The 20,491-nt window shown below is 43.8% G+C and overlaps 1 protein-coding gene across 2 annotated transcripts in view; it reads right to left on the reverse strand.

Annotated features, from left to right (window-relative positions):
• The window catches only part of LOC124605356 (proton-coupled amino acid transporter-like protein pathetic), a 431,929-nt gene that overhangs the window by 177,701 nt on the left and 233,737 nt on the right, over positions 1-20,491 (reverse strand). The window lies entirely within an intron of this gene.

Raw genomic sequence — 20,491 nt, forward strand, 5'->3', positions numbered from 1 at the left:
CTTCTCAATCAAGTAGCTCCCTAGTTTGCCTCACAAGGGCTGAGTGCACCCCGCTCGCCAACAGCGCTCCGGAGACCGGATGGTCACCCATCCAAGTGCTAGCCCAGCTCGACAGCGCTTATCTTCGGTGTTCTGACGGGAACCGGTGTAACCCCTGCGGCAAGGCCGTTGACATATATATAGGTAACACTTCTCTAGGTAACAATATGATTCCATCCCGGATCTTCCAATTTTTGATTTCTCTAGTTAGTATATTTAAGTGACCAACATTGCAGTATTAAAGGTTAATGTAAGAGTTAGATAAGTCATTACAAACGCGAAATGCTAGTATATTAATAATCAGCGAATACACCAGAATGTGGAATGCAAACATGCAAATATGTATGCATCGTGTTGTACAGGTGCCGAATGTCAACTTGTAGAATGGAGTTACAAGCCTGTTGCACTTGGTCGGTCAATACAGGGGCGGTTAATGCTGTTTGTGGATGACGCTGGAGTTGGCGTCCGATGGTGTCCCATATGTGCTCTACTGGAGACAGATCTGGGGATCGAGCTGGCCAGGGCAGCATGCCAACACTACGTAGTGCATGTTGCGTTACAACAACGGTATGTGGACGAGCGTTTCCTTGTCGAGAGACGCTCCCTGCAATGCTGTTCATGATTGGCAGGACAACAGGTCGAATCACCAGATTGACGTACAAATTTGCAGTCACGGTGCTTGGGATAACCAGATAAGCACAAGGGTGCTCTAGCGGTCATATGAAATCGCGCCACAGACCAAGACTGCACGCCAGTGCGTCTAGCACGCAGACAGCTTAGTTACAGGCCCTCAACTGGTCTCCATCTAACCAGCACACGGCCATCGCTAGCACCGAAGCAAAACCAGCTTTCATCATAAAACACGACCTCAACTATACCCTCCAATGAACTCTCGCTGTACATCACTGAAGTCGCAAATGGCGGTGGTTTAGGGTCACTAGAATGCCCTCTGCACGCAGCTGTCCTTGAAGTAACCGATTTGTAAGAGTTCGTTGCGTCACTGCGGTACCAACTGCTGCCCAAATTGCCGCTGCAGATGCAGCACGATACGTCAATAGTGCACAGAGGCTAAATTCCCGCCAAGTCTTTCTGTAATATCGTAGAAGGACCATTCAGCTTTTCGTAGCCCTATTACACGACCTCGTTCAGAGTCAGCGGTCGATATTGAAGTCTTCATCGCCTTAAAGGCGTTATTGACTAACATCAACTCGCCACTTCCGATCTCAAAGGTTACTACCGCTCACGACCGCTACAGCGTGTATTTAGAGTAAACCTCATTTGCATCCTCCAAATCCATTGCCACAAATTCTAAATAGACATCATGTTTTAGATGCAGAAACATGCCTGCCAACTCGTTCATGATGATGCGATTTTATTCCTTCAATTTAATGTATAGAAGTAGTATGTACACTACTGGCCATTAAAATTGCTACACCACGAAGATAACGTGATACAGACGCGAAATTTAACCGACAGGAAGAAGATGCTGTGATATACAAATAATTAGCTTTTCAGAGCATTCACACAAGGTTGGCGCCGGTGGCGAAACCTACAACGTGCTGACATGAGGAAAGTTTCCAACCGATTTCTCATACACAAACATCAGTTGACCGGCGTTGCCTGGTGAAACGTTGTTGTGATGCCTCGTGTAAGGAGGAGAAATGCGTACCACCACGTTTCCGACTTTTATAAAGGTCGGATTGTAGCCTATCGCGATTGCGGTTTATCGTATCGCGACATTGCTGCTCGCTTTGGTCAATATCCAATGACTGTTAGCAGAATATGGAATCGGTGGGTTCAGGAGGGTAATACGGAACGTCGTGCTGGATCCCAACGGCCTCGTATCACTAGCAGTCGAGATGACAGGCATCTTATCTGCATGGCTGTAACGGATCGTGCAGCCACGTCTCGATCCCTGAGTCAAAAGTTGGGGAAGTTTACAAGACAACAACCATCTGCACGAACAGTTCGACGACGTTTGCAGCAGCGTGGACTATCAGCTCGGAGACCATGGCTGCGGTTACCCTTGACGCTGCATCACAGACAGGAGCGCCTGCGATGGTGTATTCGACGACGAACATGGGTGCACGAATGGGAAAACGTCATTTTTTCGTATAAATCCAGGTTCTGTTTATAGCATCATGATGGTCGCATCCGTGTTTAGCGACATCGCGGTGAACGCACATTGGAAGCGTGTATTCGTCATCGCCATACTGGCGTATCACCCGGCCGTATGGTATGGCGTGCCACTGGTTACACATCTCAGTCACCTCTAGTTCGCATTGACGGCACTTTCAACAGTGGGCGTTACGTTTCAGATGTGTTGCGAGCCGTGGATCTACCCTCCATTCGACCCCTCCGAAACCGTACATTTCAGCAGGATAATGCACGACCGCATGTTGCAGGTCCTGTACGGGTCATTCTGGATAGGGAAAATGTTCGACTGCTGCCCTGGCCAGCACATTCTCCAGATCTCTCACCAACTGAAAACGTCTGGTCAATGGTGGCCGAGCAACTGGCTCGTCACAATATGCCAATCACTACTCTTGATGAACTGTGGTATCGTGTTGAACCTACATGGGCAGCTGTACCTGTACGTACCACCGAAGTTCTGTTTGTTTCAATGCCCAGGCGTATCAAGGCCGTTATTACGGCCAGATGTGGTTGTTCTGGGTACTGATTTCTCAGGATCTATGCACCCAAATTGCCTGAAAATGTAATCACATGTCAGTTAGCAGCGGGATATAACACACATTAATGTTGGAGCTCTTCGGGGTAAGTGTTGTCGTTTATTAACAAATCGATTCATCTTCACGACTAAGTGGACATTTTAAATAATTACACTAAAACAGTCTTTTTAGCTTAAATTTTATATAATTTTGAACGACTAGGTTGCGAGTTACGACATCAATTTACGGTATTAGTATTTCAGAGGTGTTCGCTATTTCTGGTGTGCTATGACACAAGAATCTTCAACGACCAAAGAAATAAGTGGTAGTTCGGAGTATATCAACGTCTTAAAATATGTATACTGATCAGCCAGAAAATTATGGCACGCGACCTATCTTTGACAGAGGGCGGGTTGTGACGGCCCGGAGGTTCAGTACGAGCATTTCGGAAACTGCTCGAAGTCTTCTGTGGCGACTGCCTTCAACACGTGGCGAAACCAAGGTGAAACCACGTGGAGACCTCGTTGGATTGGGTGGCCACCCGTCATTACAAATGTCGGACGTCGTAGGCTGGGCAGACTGGTAAAACAGGACAGGCGGCGAATTGTGGCGGAACCGACAACATACTTTCATTCTGGGCACAGTAAAAGTGTATCTGAACACACAAGCACCGAACACTCCTAACAATGGGCCTCCGTAGCCGAAGACCCAAGTGCCAGTGTTAACACCACGACATCGGCATCTACGACTGAAATCTACACTGGATGTTGGCGCAGTGGCAGAGCGTTGCGTGGCCTGATCAGTCGCGGTACTCTCTTCGTCATACTGATGGAAGGGCGTGAATCCGCTGTCTTCCAGTGAGACCTGTACTGCAGGAGACAAGCTGACGACGGCTCCATTATGCTCTGGGGAACAGTCACGTCGCCCTTGATGGGTGCAGTGAAGCTCGTGCAACGCACTATGAGGGCCGAGGAATTTCATACACTGGTTGCAGACCACGCACACGCCTTCATGACTGACATGTTTCCCGACGACAGTGGCGTTTTTCAGCAAGATAATGCGTCATGTCACAAGGTCAGGAGTGTGATGGAATGGTTCGAGGGACACAGCGGCATGTTTCAATTAATGTGCTGCCCCCTCCCCCCACCCTCAACGTACCAGATCCGAACCGGATCGAACACATTTGGGATGTGATTGAACGCTACGTCAGAGCCCATCGCCCCCGTCCCGGAATTTTGCGGGAATTAGATGACTTACGTGTGCAGCTGTGCTACCGACTCCCTCCAGCGACCAACCAAGGCCTCTTTGCTCCCAAGCCACGACGCGCCGCCGCTGTTATTCGTGCCAAAGGTGGATTTACCGGCTATTAGTTAGGTGGTCATAATGTTCTGGTTGATCAGTATATATATGTGCCCAAAGTGTAACGTCTCTAGCCAAAACTGTATTTGTATGCCAGGTTTCATGTTGGTAACACTGATGTGAGCAGTCGAATTTAATATTTAGTACTCCATCATTGCCGGCCTCTGTGGTCGAGCGGTTCTGGGCACTTCAGTCCGGAACTGCGCTGCTCCTACGGCTGCAGGTTCGAATCCTGCCTCGCGCATGGATGTGTGTGATGTCCTTAGGTTAGTGAGGTTTAAGTAGTTCTAAGTCTAGGTGAATGATGACCTCAGATGTTAAGTTCCACAGTGCTCAGAGCCATTCGAACCATCTGAACTCCATCAGTGTCATTGTTTACATTTGATACTGAGAATAAACATTTTACGCAAAGTGTTTCATTCAGTTTGTCCCATTGGCGATATGTCAACGAAATATTCTCAGAACATGAAATAAAGCGCGAATATGAAACGCTGGAGAAGAAAATTATCAAAATTCTCAAAAGTACGTACATTCACGAAACTTGTGGGTTTGGTGACCTGAGTGATTATACTGGAGCGCGTGGACACATGTTTTTTCCCAATAAACGTTAGGTAGATCACGTGCATTTGCCATAAATGTTGAAACAATCCCCAAGACTTACATCTCTTGCTTCATGTAGCATAATTCACTTTGTATATATAAATATACACAAACTCGGATACATGTCGTAGAAAAATGACCTGAGTAATCAAATCTTTGGAACCTGTTTAAACGTTTAAGGATTGGCTCTCAGAAAAATCGTGTGGAAATAGACTGTTTGGCTTCTACAGGCGATGGTGCCACAATGACAGATTTTCAGCCGGAAAGACAGTAAATTAAAGTATCGAAACAAGAAGCAGAACAAACTGTCTTGCGAATATCTTTTGAATAAACTAGAGTACTGTGCAATACAAACGAATTAAACAAGTGTGGAACAATAAACCGTATAAGAAAGCTTTAAATAACTGGGAGAATGGGCTACAATGAATGGCGTAGATTTAGAAGCCTCGAGAGCAAGATCTAGAAATATAGGAATGGCTTCCCAAACCGTTCGAAACTTTTACAAAAAATGCATCTTTCCATGTATAACAGAATTCATCATTACAACTCTGTCATAAAACAAGTCTGTCTTATGACTCTTGAGTGTCTTATCCTCTCCTAGAAAGTTGTACAAGAAAGATCTTATAGAACGTACTGTGCATTAATTGAAAAGCATAGTAACAGGAAATAGATTATAAATTAGAAAAATACGGATACAGCGCCCAAATGCCGAGTTCGCTTTTATGGCGACGTACAAAGAATCATTGATTCCAAATGAATGAAACGTGCCTTCAACATCTTTGACTCAAAACCGAAGAGAAGAATATCCTGGCACATGAACCTCCATAATGACAGAGGGGACATAGGCATACAACCAGGAGACAAACAAATCTGAAATATTGTTTGAATAGCTAGCGTGACATATGGAATTTTCTGGGGTGAAAAATAGGGAAAACGGTTTCAAATAGGCGGATAAACGCCGTGATAGAGACAATAAATTAATGAAAAACATTTGGTTCAAACGGAAAAACAATAAGTGGAAATAGCTGTCTCGTAAGCTTGTCGTGATTGTTGTATCGACGAATAACGAAATAAATGAATATAAATTACATACAGTATGGAACTATTTCATTTATGACAATCTAATAAGACAACGGCAGTATTGGCTCAGAACGACTGAAACTTTACCCCGTTTCTTTTGTTGCTGAGGAGATGCCACATGTTCGAAACGTCTGTGTCGGCTGGAGAGACTGGGTGTACGTACCGCAAGTCTCTCGTGTAACGTACGCTACACAGAGAAGGTGGCATATAGAGACGTTTCCTGTAATGAGAGACCTCTGAACTTAAACGTTGGCAGCAGTTAAGATAAGGTTAATACGCCTCGCCTGCTATTCTACAATGTATAGGCAACAACGTGATGCAAGCTGAAAAGAGGCCACAGCCAACGCTCACCCACACATTCACCTGCTGTGCTCTTTCTCGCTCCCTCCTTCCCGCCCCTCTCTCTTGCTCTTTTTCTCCTGTATGGCGCGCGCGTGACTCAGCTAAATCTTACGCCAGCTTCATACCTGACCACACACGGTAGCTCGATGCTTCATACTGTTCGTCAACTTACATCTTTCTTTGGGACTGTTAATTCTAAAGACACCCCATGTACTAAGAGAAATGTAAGAGAGAACCTAATGAAGTACTAATCGCCATTGCTAACACTAAATTTTAAGAGAAACTTCGATCAAAGCCAGATAATTAATAACTGTTGTATAAAAGTATCACAAACCGCACAGAAGACCCATTAGATTTTAATGAGCAAAGGAACAAACTGCCTTTGGAAGTGGATAGAGTACAATGGAGCATTTACAAATTCTGGACGAAATTGCCAGTTTGAATGGGACTGCCGATAATAGCTTCTGAGAAAGCTTTTCACTTGCTATCAACGACAGTTTAGATAACAGCTCTTGAGCAACCTGGATTTGTTTCAACCTATTGTGAAATAATCCAGGAGCGAGTCAGCCACAATGAACTGATCAGTGAACGCATTACCGTAGTAACGATCCACGAAGAGGTTGAAAGAACGTATGATTAGATAAATGAACTACTCACATAAGGAAAACGAAAATTTAATGATGACTGCGGACAGGAATTCTGAAGGAGGAAAGTGAAGTCGAGGGAAAGTAAAGAACAGGGAGTGGACGAGTGGAACAGATGGGCAAACGGCCTGGTAGAATTTTGGACAGAGTACAGTTTAATCATTTCCAATATTTAATTTAAAGATCATAGGATTAGACTGTACACACGGAAGAAACCTTCAGACACCAGAAAGTTTGACACACGGTACATGATGGCAAGAAAGAAATTTAGAAATCAAATTTTAGAGTGCAAAACTTTTCCCTAGACAGATGTGGGTTCTGAGCGTAATTCACTCCTTATGAACTACAGATTGAAAAATTGCAGTAAAAGAATTGGCTCTGAGCACTATGTGACTTAACTTCTGATGTCATCAGTCCGCTAGAACTTAGAACTACTTAAACCTAACTAACGTAAGGACATCACACACATCCATGCTCGAGGCAGGATTTGAACCTAAGACCGTAGCGGTCGCGCGGTTCCAGACTGAAGCTCCTAGAACCGCTCGACCACTACGGCCGGTAGTTGCAATAAGACTGGAAATTAAAGAGACGGTACGTGTATAAATTGAAGGAACCAGAGTTCTGGAATCTTCTGATTTAGTTCGACTACGTTCCATTACCGTTTTCTACTTTTGTTAATTTTCATGCCATAATCTCTTCTCAGAAGATTAATCATTCCGCACAAATGATCTCTCAAGCCATTTAATGTCTCTGAAAGAACTGCAATGTTTTCGGCAAGCATCAGAGGGTTATTCTTCTGCATTAAATTTAACCCCTTTCCAAATTTCTCCTTGGCTTTCTTTACTGCTTGTTCAGTGAGTGAATGTCAGATGGATGTTGATATTCAGTAAACAAATCTGTAAGTAAAGAGACGTTCAGTTCAATATGGATGGGCGATTGACGGTATACACAGGGAGCACCAGAATAGAATATAATAAATTTCATTGAGCCAGAAAAGTTTCTGGTCCACAAATTACTATGGATCTAGAATGCATCGCCTGTGCAAGACTCACTTTGCCCTTTTTCCCTCACGATATCCTGCGAAACATGGACGAAAGGTAAAGGCAGGTTCCCTATGCTTAGATTTCCGGAAAAAGTTTGACACAGTGCCACTCTTCGGACTGTTAACGGGAGTCCGAGCATTCTGAATAGGTTTCCAGATATGTGAGTCGCTAGAAGACTTCTTAAGTAACAGGACGCAGTACTTTGTCCTGGACGGGGTGTGTTCTTCAGAGACAAGGATATCGTTAGCAGTGCACCAGGAGACTATTATTCAATCAGTCATCTCATTTATTAAAAATTTTTGTAATATAACTGTGATATGCAAAGTCTATTGAAAGTGTGATATATGTGATGTTAGAGTGCCCTACTAATGTGTGTTTGTAACGTGTGGAAAGAAATATATGACGTGTATAATTTACTAAATAATGTTTTTTCGTGTATTAATGAAATGAAAATGTTCATGTATGTAAATTTATATATTTGTACAAGTTGTCATTTGTATAAAATGGTACGCGCTTAGAGACATTGTGTACGATATGTAAAAGATGGACTGCTTTTCTACCCTATGGAAGTTACTGTGGGAAGCATAAAAGGTGGCTTGGGTTTTTGGCGTGCCACCCGTAAAGCGAGCGGGAACGAGAGGACACCGTCTGTAGGCAGCAGTGGAAGAGGCAACACATGGACGGAGCAGGCGATGCCTTGTCTGGAAACTGTTGCACAGTAGTCTCGGATGACTACTGCTGAATTGTTACGGCTTTGGTACAACTTGTTGGGCTACTTTATGGACGTTAAAACGACGGCAAGAAGAATTAATTAGTCTATACGTCAAAAAACTTGGTCGCCGTACCATGGCTATCCGCCAAATCCAATGCTTACAGCCCACAGGTTACGAACTGTATAATTAGAATCGTAGAAGCCAGAACCATTAACATAGAATTAAGTTTTTTGAATAATTATTACGTTAAACATAATTGGTTTCACCTTGTTATTTTATTCCTAATCATTCACCTGAAAAGGGTCCTTTCCTGGTGTTTGATTATTCCAAGTAAACATTTTATAAAAACATTTGAAGTGCTTTATTCAGTATCTACGATCACTAATTTTATATTTGAATAAATGTCTGGAAATAATTGTTGTGAACTAACTTTTAAAGTGAAGGTAGAAGTACTGTATGATTTACGTAGTAGAAGTGCTGAAGTGGAGTTTTGCGTAAGTACTGAAGTAGATGTTTTCAGACAAATATAACGATTTTAATATTCTTACTCTGTGGGTCTAAGTAAAGTGGATGTGAGTAAATACGTTTTGAGTGAAGTAAAAATAAATCTCTTCTAGTTAGGAATGAAATTCAGTAAAGTACAAATAGTTGTAGAAAGAAAATTGCTTATGCGACTCAGTAACACTGAAGTAGGGTTGCATAAAAGAAACTGAATGAGGATATAGAGTGGCTTTTGGAAAATCATTTTTTGAGAGAACGATACAAAGAAAGTGTCTTAATAGATTAAAATATGTGTACTATGTTTCTTGGTTATACAAACATTGAAGTCCCCCTTGGCCAAATTTTTAGCACCTAGTGATGATTAAAAATTCGTGGCATTTCTAGTTCAAAACAGTATATGTATGTGGGTGTAGAAGCTAAAAGATTCCTGTACCTTTTGAAACTTCCCCTTAGAAAAATTTATGAATTACTGTGCTGATAAACCTCTTACGTTATTTGATTTTCAAACAGCTGAGCAGAACTGAACGTACTCAGACATTTCTCTCTTTACTTATTCTGATCAACACTAAACTGACACACAATATTTTTAGCGCAACGCAATCTGACTTTCAATAATCCCTACAAAAGAATGGCCCTGACTGACAATAACTTGTACCTTTCATGAATCGCTTACCTCACAAAAATCTTCATTACTCGAAGTACTGCAATACAGCGAGCTCCAATACTGCCAGCTAAATAAAAGATTCTAACTACTGAAAGCACTGACTACTGATAGGCATAGTTAGCAAACGAAAGATTTTGATAGAGAACAAACAATGTATTTACCTTAATAATATTCAAAAGTCAACATATATATATATATATATATATATATATATATATATATATATATATATATCTCAGTTCATTATATACAGAATTACAAATTTACAAATTTCCTCTTTCTGATGGACACACGTCCAGATCGTCCGCTCTCAAAATTCTGCCATCTCTCTCCCCCACATTCACCACTGCTGGCGGCTCACCTCCAACTGCGCAACGCTACGCGCTGTTCACATCCAACTGCCCAACACTACAGTAGCAAATATTCCAACAATGCAAACCAGCCACAGACTGCACACAGCACAGTCAGTGATTTTCATATAGAGCGCTACGTGGCGTTATCAACATAAAAACCTAAACAGCCTACTTACACTTTCTCAGAACCATATCCTGAAAAGTTACATTTATTTGTAAAGTTATGTTACGGAACGGCATGAAAGTAGGGCAAATTTACTTGTTTGGATTTTCTGAATCTTGACCATTTCTCGCCTAGATTGGCTGGCGACCGTAAATCCAATAGAGAAACCAATTAATGAACTTGATACAGAAAGCTCCCAGAATCAGTATTGTTCTATTTTACTGCATTTATTTCTAACAGCTAGAAAACTCTAAGGAAGAGGAGTTAAGAGTTTGATTTCCACATCGATTAATCATCAATCACGGTCAAATGCTGTAAAAGGAGGAACATTATACAACAGGTGCTACTATATTAACAGTTCCACAAATAATACTGTTATAAGTGCGGCTTTTCCCGTAGCATGTCTACTCTCCATCTCTCTATAAAAATGAGATGATAGATAAGGTGAGCAGCAATCTGCGATTGTTTGCTGATGACGCTGCAGTGTACTGGAAATTGTTTCTTTTGGGTGAGTGTAGGACAATACAGGATGATTTGGATAGAATTTTTGTTTCGTGTGATAAATTGCGGCTTTCTCTAAACGCGGAAAAATGGAAGGTAATGAAGACAAGTAGGAAAAAGAAACCTGCAGTTCTAGAATTTGGTCTAGGAGTGTGTTGCTTGGCGCACTATCGTATATTGAGTATCTAGACGGAACGAGCACGTACGATCGGTCGTAGGGAAGGCGAATGATCGACTTCGTTTAACTGGGATAATTTTTGGAAAGTGTTGCATATCTACAAAGGAGAAGAGATATAGGACATTAGTGCAAACGAAACTGCAGTACTGATCGAGTACATCTGGTCCAACTAAAGAAAGACCTCGAAGAAGTTCAGAGACACGCTCCAAAGATACGTTCAAAAATGACTCTAAGCACTATGGGAATTAACATCTGAGGTCATCGGTCCCCTAGAACTTAGAACTACTTAAACCTAACTAACCTAAGGACATCACACACATCCATGCCAGTGGCAGGATTCGACCTGCGACCGTAGCAGCAGCGCGGTTCCGGACTGAAGCACCTACAAGCGCTCGGCCACAGCGGTCGGCCAAGATTTGTTGCCGGTAGGTTCGATCATCACGCAAGTATTACAGGGATGCTTCATGAACTTGACAGGGAGGTAAGGCGACGTTACTTTCGCGAAACAAATTGAGAAAATTTAGAAAACCTGTTTTATGTGCCTTAGTGCTGTACGATTCTATTGCCGCCACCGAACGTTTCGCTAAGGACCGCGAAGACGGAATAACAGAAATTGAAGCTCGAAAGAAAGTGTAGACAGTTAGTTGTCCCCTCGCTGCATTTACGAATGGATCAGGGAGGATAGTGACTAGTAGTGGTACCTCCGCCATACACCATATTGCAGCTTGCGGGCTATGTACCTAGATGTAAATCTTCGTCGCTTTCCACTCCTGACCTTGCATAGCGGAGATGCCACCAGTGCCGTGTCGCGTTCCTGACATCGACGGTACAGCAACAGTAGACCACAGCATTGGCCTTTCCTAAATATTCCGCGAAGCGTAAAACTGTAGAAAAAGAGAGAAGCAGTCAACAACCTGAAGGCTGCTGAGACCACCACTGCTCTTCATTACGTGTGGCCTTGTTGAAGGCTGAAACGTCCATCGTGAACCACAGTGTTTCTCCTCTTCCTTCTCCTCCTCCTCTTCCTGTTCAACACAGTTTGATCAAAAGTATCCAGACATATATGCCAACTGCCTTGCCGCAGTGTCAACACCGGTTTCCGTCAGATCACCGAAGTTAAGCGCTGTCGGGCTGGGCTAGCACTTGGTTGGGTGACCATTCGGTCTGGCGAGAGCTGTTGGCAAGCGGGTTGCACTCAGCCCTAGCGAGTCAAACTAAGGAGCTACTTGATTGAGAAGTAGCGCCTCCGGCCTCATAAAATGACATACGGCCGGGAGAGCGGTGTGCTGACCATATGCCCCTCCATATCCGCAATCGGCGACGCCCGTGGGCTGAGGATGACACGGGCCGGCCGGTGTGGCAGTGCGGTTCTAGGCGCTTCAGTCTGGAACCGCGTGACCGCTACGGTCGCAGGTTCGATTTGGGTTGTTTGAGGGAAGAGACCAAACAGGGAGATCATCGGTCTCACCGGATTAGGGAAGGAAGTCGGCCGTGCCCTTTCAAAGGAACCATCCCAGCATTTGCCTGGAGCGATTTAGGGAAATCACGGAAAACCTAAATCAGTATGGCCGGACGCGGGATTGAACCGTCGTCCTCCCGAATACGAGTCCAGTGTGCTACCACTTCGCCACCTCGCTCGGTACCGCAGGTTCGAATCCTGCCTCGGGCATGGATGTGTGTGTTGTCCTTAGGTTAGTTAGGTTTAAGTAGTTCTAACTTCTAGGGGACTGACTAGGGGACTGATGACCACAGATGTTAAGTCCCATAGTGCTCAGAGCCATTTGAACCAGTTTTGGATGACACGGCGTCCGGTCGGTACCGTTGGACTTTCATTGTCTGTTCGGGAGGAATTTGCTTTTTTTATCGGGAGATCTACTAGTGGACTTCAGTATGTAGCTAGCCCACCTTTCACTTTTATGGCGACTTGAACTCGACTAGGAACAGGCGTCCGAATATCTGTCCAGGGATGGCAGCACATTGTTCCGCAGAAGCCGAAATCAGAGAAGGTAATGTGAGCTGTTGCTCATATGTTCGGCTTCATTTTTTTTAACTCCACTTCTACGAAAGAAAATGAAATGACAGTTGAGTTTAGTTCTTCAGGACTGTGTTTTCTAAGCTGTAACATATTTGCTACGTTGAGCTCTGCATCTACATTCCATACAGCTATAAGCTACCCTTAACATTTTACTGTGTGGTTCCGAAATATTTTATTTTTTATGAAAGAGGAAAGATCACCATAAGAAGTCTAGAAACTGAGAGAGGAACATGGTGAAAGACAATAAAAAAGTAAGAGAATGCAAAGTCAACACAACCACGGCCAGAGAGAAGATTCTAAGGAAAAAGGGACCAGACGCACTACGAAGGAATTATCCGGGACAGAAATGAGTAGATGTGATGTACACGTACAGATAAAAACAAGTGATCACAATTTCATAAAAAATTTCTGATTTATTGAGAAGAAATAGCTTCAAAAATTTTGTAAGTCAGTAACGAGTTGGTCCACATCTGGCCCTTATGTAAGCAGTTAATCGGCTTAGCATTGATTGATTTGGGTACATAAATTTAGACAGCATGGTCTGCGGAGCGCAACGATCTAGTTCTAACTTTGATTAAAACAACAGTCGAGATCGCAATAACGTAATGATAAACAAATGTTATTGCGATCTCGACAGTTGTTTCAATCAAAGAGCGATTGGGTTCTTAGATGTGCTCTTGAGAGACAGCGTGCCAAATTCTGTCCAATTGGCGCGTCAAATCGTCAAAATCTCGAGCCCGTGGAACAGTCCTGTCTACAATCCTCCAGGATTCTCAATCGGAGAGAGGTTCGGCAGCCTTGCCGGATTTGGCAAGCACGAAGACAAGGTGTAGACACTCGTGTAGTGCGCGGGCGGGCATTATCTTGCTGAAATGTAAGCCCAGAATGGCTTGCCGTGAAGGCCGACGAAACGACAACAGAATACCGTCGACCCATCGCTGTGGTGCAGAGGTACCGCGGATGGCAACCAAAGGGCTCCTGCTACGCTTAAAATGGCAAATCAGATCATTACTCCTGGTTGTCGGGCCGTGACCGTCTTTCGCCAGTCAGGTTGGTATCGCACCATTGTCCGGGACGCCTCCAGCACAGTTCGCTGTTCTTCGGGGCTCAGTTCGATGCGGTACTCATCACTGAAAACGATTCTACTCTACGCGATGAGGTTTCAGACCGAATGTGCCAGAATCACTCCATACAGGCTTGTTTTGTGTACAGAGGTCAATGGTAGTCGACGCAAGGGGTACCGTGAGCACAACCCCGTCTCGGCGAGCCGCCCATTAATGGTCCCTGTGGTCACCGGAGCACCAGTTGCACGTCGGATCGATGATAACGACGAATCCTGTGCTCTGAGTGCCTCTCTGATGATTGCTGGGTCCTCAAGTATGTCGTCTTTCTAGGTCGACTGCTTCCTTCCTGACGCGTTTTCGGCCTTGGTTCACCCACTCCCTACCCAACTGTGGAACTATTCTCAGATTACTCCAATCGTCTTCTTTGAGCCCAACTACGACCTGTTCTTGAGTACTGCTCGAGCGTTTGAGATCCCTATCAGGTCGGATCGAGGGAGGACATAGAACCAGTTCAGAGGCGGGCTGCTAGATTTGTTACTGGTAGGTTTGATCATCACGCGAGTGTTACGGAAATGCTTCAGGAACTCGGGTGGGAGTCTCTAGAGGAAAGGAGGCGTTCTTTTCGTGAATCGGCACTGAGGAAATTTAGAGAACCAGCATTTGAGGCTGACTGCAGTACAATTTTACTGCCGCCAACTTACATTTCGCGGAAAGACCACCAAGATAAGATAAGAGAAATTAGGGCTCGTACAGAGGCATACAAGCGGTCATTTTTCCCTCGTTCTGTTTGGGAGTGGAACAGGGAGAGAAGATGCTAGTTGTGGTACGAGGTACCCTCCACCACGTACCGTATGGTGGATTGCGGAGTATGTATGTAGATGTAGATGCAGAACTATATGTCCTTTCTCAAATTCTGAAATCTGCGTTTGGTGTTTACGCGCCTGTCTGCGAGACATTGTTACTGTCCAACTGAGTAAACGGAACGAAATTCGCAAAGATTTTATGCCCTGGAATCGACCTGTCCCCTGTGTAGTCCTAGCCAGCTGCGCAGTGAGATGGCGCTGCAGAGTCAAAAACTCACCCATCGTCCACCAAGGTTTACGAACGGCTCTGAGCACTATGTGACTTTAACATCTGAGGTCATTAGTCCCCTAGAACTTAGAACTACTTAAACCTAACTAACCTAAGGACATCACACACACATCCATGCCCGAGGCAGGATTCGAACCTGAGACCGTAGCGGTCGCACGGTTCCAGACTGAAGCGCCTAGAACCGCTCGGCCACAGCAGCCAGCCGCGAAGGTTTACAGTTTTGAGTTTTCCTTCGATACCTGCTTGAATATCAATATGTGACCACTTTGCTTAACTCCTTCGTGGTGCGTCGCTTTTTTTTCTGACTGTGTAAAAGCGGTTTGTATGCTGCGTAAGCAGCCACTGAGACAAAGAAAAGATGGAGGTGCTTGGCACTGGGTTGTTCAAACCGAATGCGAGATGTTTTAAGCTGAGAATGTTCGTTTCCGTTACTTTAGAGAGAAATTATTTCGAGTAGTTTTTGCTAGTGTATAAAACATTGCAATCTCCAAATTTAAAAAAAAAAAAAATTATGAAATGTCAGATTTTTGCAATTTTTATATTTTAGACTGTTCGTTACCCTTTTTTTCTGTAAACGGCAGTAAGGAGACAAGATTAAACTATCTTTTGCTTAATAGAAGGTCAAAAGAAATTTTATTACACATATAAACTAAATAAAGTGATATTTATTTTTTTCCCATATATCACTTTATTCTCGTTAGTAAATTCATGCATGACGTATAATACGCAGCCTCCGAAAACGTGTACGGTCCGCACCTCGTGTTCTAGTGCTCAGAATAGCTGCCTCTAGGTCACGCGGTCCCGGGTTCGGTTCCTGAGCGTGTAGAACATTTTCCTTCGCACAGGGGCTAGATGTCTGCGTTGCCCTAATCATCTCATCTCATCTTCAGCACAAACACGCTCAAGTGGCCGAAGTGGTGTCATGTAGAAATAACTGCGCCAGGCTGCTTCAGTTTACTGTACAGGTTCGGTTTCGGGCCTCCGTAGCTTATGTTCGGCCAGTCTGCAGACCCTCGCCCGACTTACAGTGGTCGCATCGCAGCGCCTGCGCAGACGTACGCAACAAGGCGAACTGCTTTCCTAACTGTGCGCACAGGTTGTGACGTGCTGTGCGTTGTCCGCCGTCTACCGTACGACGCGCGGAGAATTCCCGAGCACGTAATTTGCGCCACGCGCTTCTGAGGAATTTCGTCAGCCTTTCCACTCTTACACAGTTCCCCGCCTCAGAACCTGGTACGATACAAGAGAAAATGTAGCTTCTTTTTCAGGGTGTCTCCAAGTTTTTTGGACCTGTGTATTCCTTTACACCGGCCCAGTAGCCGAGGTCGCTAACGCACACCTGAGCGGCGACGCTCGACTCCGCGGCACGCCGGTTCGAATCCCTGATGGTGGACGACTATTCTTCTCTCAGAAGGGGAGGCCACGACGTCGGGACCACGGATTTGCTTCGAACTTTCCACGCATCTAGTAGTCCATTAAAACAACATAATATGCAAGTAGCAAGGTGCACTACTCTGGAAATTCCGATACCGGCACGATAGCTGAGCGTAGTCGGTCAGAGGGGTAACTACCGTAATAATAGTATTAAAGAAAGAGAAAAAAACTGAGTAAACGGGTCAACGATGAACTTCAACAGGTGTCATGGGACGTCCGCTCCGAACAAATGCAACGAACAACAACGAACAAAATTAGATCAGCAAAGGAAAAGAAAGGAAAAGAAAAAAAGCGGTTAGTGTTCGCTCGTCGCAAGCGGTTAATGGACGAGGTGACGGTTCGAATCCCGCAACCACTTCGTTTTCAACCATATTTTTGTCATCACTGGTCACATTATTTAATTTATATGGCATTTGAGAGGTAATGCAATGCGAAAACGACGTGCATTTTCATGAAGTTGTAGTTAATTTCATATGCTATGCGACTATTTACTATAGGTTGCAGTAAGTACTGGGAATTAAGAAGCTTGCACAGGATAGAGTAGCATGGAGAGCTGCATCAAACCAGTCTCAGGGCTGAAGACAACAACAACAACGACAATTAAAATTTCAAGGACGAGGGCAAGCTTGTAAAGCTCAAGTCAGACCTCCATAAATAATGATGCAAATGACATTATTCACAGTCAGTAATATGGTGTGGATCCCAAACACTCGAGTAGTATCCAAGAACAGGTCGGACTAGTGTTCTATACGTGGTCTCCTTTAGAGATGAGCCACACTTCCCTATAATTCTCCCAGTGAGCCTTCACAAGCTCGTTCCATTTCATATCGCTTTGCAACATTGAGCCTAGATATTTAATCGATGTGAATGTGTCAAGCATCTCACTACCAATGCTGCGTTCCAACAGAACGGCTTTGGTTTTCCTATTCATCCGCATTAACTTACATTTTCCTACATTTGGTGTTAGCAGCCGTCAGGGCCGTAAATTGAACTAAATACATAGGAATTACAATTACGAAGAACTTAAATGGGAAATAACACATAGAAAATGTTGTGGGGAAGGCACAATGACTGCGTCTCATTGGCAGGAGACTTAGGGAATGTAACAGATCTGTTAAGGAGACTGCCTACACCACCCTTGTCTGTCCTCTTTTAGAATACTGCTGCGCAGTGTGGAATGCTTACCAGATAGGACTGACAGAGTACATGGGAAAAATTAAAACAAGCACAGCACGTTTTGTATTATTGGAAAATATTGAAGAGAATGTCATTGACATTATACGGGATTTGGACTGGATATCCTTGAAAGAAAGGCGTTTTTCGTTGCGACGGAATCTTCTCACGAAATTCCTATCAACAACTTTCTTCTCCGAATGCGAAAATATTTTGTTGACACCGACCTCCATAGGGAGAAACGATCACCACGATAAAATAAGGGAAATCAGAGTGTGGAGTCGATAGTTCCGATGCCACAGCGTAGGTGCACGCTCTCGTAAGTTGTATCCAGCCGCGATACAAAAAGCAGAGCTCGTACGGAAAGATATAGGTATCCGTTTGTGCCGCTCGCTATACGAGAGTGGAATAATAGAGAATTGTGAAGGTGGTTCGATGAAGCCTCTACCAGGCACTTTAATGTGATTTGCAGAGTCTCCATGAAGATGTAGATGTAGATGTAGAACTTTTGCCTAAATCATCTTGTATCCTACTACAGTCATTCATCTCCGACACCTTCGTGTACGCCATTGCATTATCAGCAAACAGCAGCAAATTGCTGCTCACGCGCATCATTTATGTGTTGTTGTTGCTGTTGTGGTCTTCAGCCCTGAGACTGGTTTGATGCAGCTCTCCATGCTACTCTATCCTGTGCAAGCTTCTTCATCTCCCAGTACCTATTGCAACCTACATCTTTCAGAATCTGCTTAGTGTATTCATCTCTTGGTCTCCCTCTACGATTTTTACCCTCCACGCTGCCCTCCAATACTAAACTGGTGATCCCTTGATTCCTCAGAACATGTCCCACCAACCGATCCCTTATTCTAGTCAAGTTGTGCCACAAACTTCTCTTCTCCCCAATCCTAATCAATACTTCCTCATTAGTTATGTGATCTACCCATCTAATCTTCAGCATTCTTTTGTAGCATCACATTTCGAAAGCTTCTATTCTCTTCTTGTCCAGACTATTTATCGTCCATGTTTCACTTCCATACTTGGCTACACTCCATACAAATACCTTCAGAAACGACTTCCTGACACATAAACCTATACTCGATGTTAACAAATTTCTCTTCTTCAGAAATACTTTCCTTGCCATTGCCAGTCTACATTTTATATCCTCTCTACTTCGACCATCATCGGTTATTTTGCTCCCAAAATAGCAGAACTCCTTTACTACTTTAAGTGTCTCATCTCCTAATCTAATTCCCTTAGCATCACCCGACTTAATTCGACTACATTCCATTATCCTTGTTTTGCTTTTGTTGATGTTCATCTTATATCCTGCTTTCAAGACACTATCCATTCCGTTCAACTGCTCTTCCAAGTCCTTTGCTGTCTCTGACAGAATTACAATGTCATCGGCGAACCTTAAAGTTTTTATTTCTTCTCTATGCATTTTAATACCTACTCCTAATTTTTCTTTTGTTGCCTTTACTGCTTGCTCAATATACAGATTGAACAACATCGGGGAGAGGCTACAACCCTGTCTCACTCCCTTCCCAACCACTGCTTCCCTTTCGTGACCCTCGACTCTTATAACTGCCATCTGGTTTCTGTACAAATTGTAAATAGCTTTTCGCTCCCTGTATTGTCCCTTCAGAATTTGAAAGAGAGTATTCCAGTCAACATTGTCAAAAGCTTTCTCTAAGTCTACCAATGCTAGAACGTAGGTTTGCCTTTCCTTAATCTAGCTTCTAAGATAAGTCGTTGGGTCAGTATTGCCTCACGTGTTCCAATATTTCTACGGAATCCAAACTGATCTTCCCCGAGGTCGGCTTCTACTAGTTTTTCCATTCGTCTGTAAAGAATTCGTGTTAGTATTTTGCAGCTGTGGCTTATTAAACTGATAGTTCGGTAATTTTCACATCTGTCAACACCTGCTTTCTTTGGGATTGGAATTATTATATTCTTCTTCAAGTCTGAAGGTATTTCGCCCGTCTCATACATCTTGCTCACCACAGTTTTGTCAGGACTGGCTCTCCCAAGGCTGTCAGTAGTGTACTGAGAATAATAGCCCTTGTATTACACATCCCTCGTGCATCCCTGACGATACCCTTGTCTCGGATGAACACTCGTCATCGAGGACGACGTACTGGGTCCTGTTACTTAAGCCCTAGGGCCACTCGCGCATGTGAGAACCAAGTCCGTACTCTCGTACCTTCGTTAACAATCTGCAATGGGACACGGTGTCAAATGCTTTTCGGAAACATAGGAATGTAGAGTCTGCATCTTGCCCTACATGCATGATTCGCAGGGTACCATGTGAGTAAAGTTTTCCACGAGCGAAATTTTCTAAAACCGAGCTGATTCGTGTACAGAAGCTTTCCCGTCTCAAGAAAATTTATTACATTCGGACTGAGAATATGTGCAAGAGATCTACATCAAACCTTTGTTACAAATATAGGTCCGTAATTTTGCCAGTCCGTTCGCTAACCTTTATTATACGAAGGTTGGAACTTTAATAGTGGAAACTATTTATTTACAGCTCGTACAAAATAGATACGTGTTTCAAAGTTTTACTGACCATCAAAGTAGTCACTAGCATTGTGTATAACCCGTTTCCAGCGAAGTGGAAGTCGTAGGATACTCTTAGCAGTGCCAGTTGTGTTGACAGTTCGAGCAGCTCGGTCTATTGCCTGACGAATTTGTAGCAGTTATTAAGCGAATGCTGCTTCCTTCAGTTTACAAATCGAGTTGAACTCACGAGGGCTTACGCCAGGCGAGTGCAGTAGGTAGTACAGCACTTAGCAACCCCATCAGTCAAACAAATCAGTAACAGCTTGCACTGTACGTGCTTGAGCA

Source organism: Schistocerca americana, chromosome 3 (genome assembly GCF_021461395.2).
Source record: "Schistocerca americana isolate TAMUIC-IGC-003095 chromosome 3, iqSchAmer2.1, whole genome shotgun sequence".
NCBI lineage: Eukaryota > Metazoa > Arthropoda > Insecta > Orthoptera > Acrididae > Schistocerca > Schistocerca americana.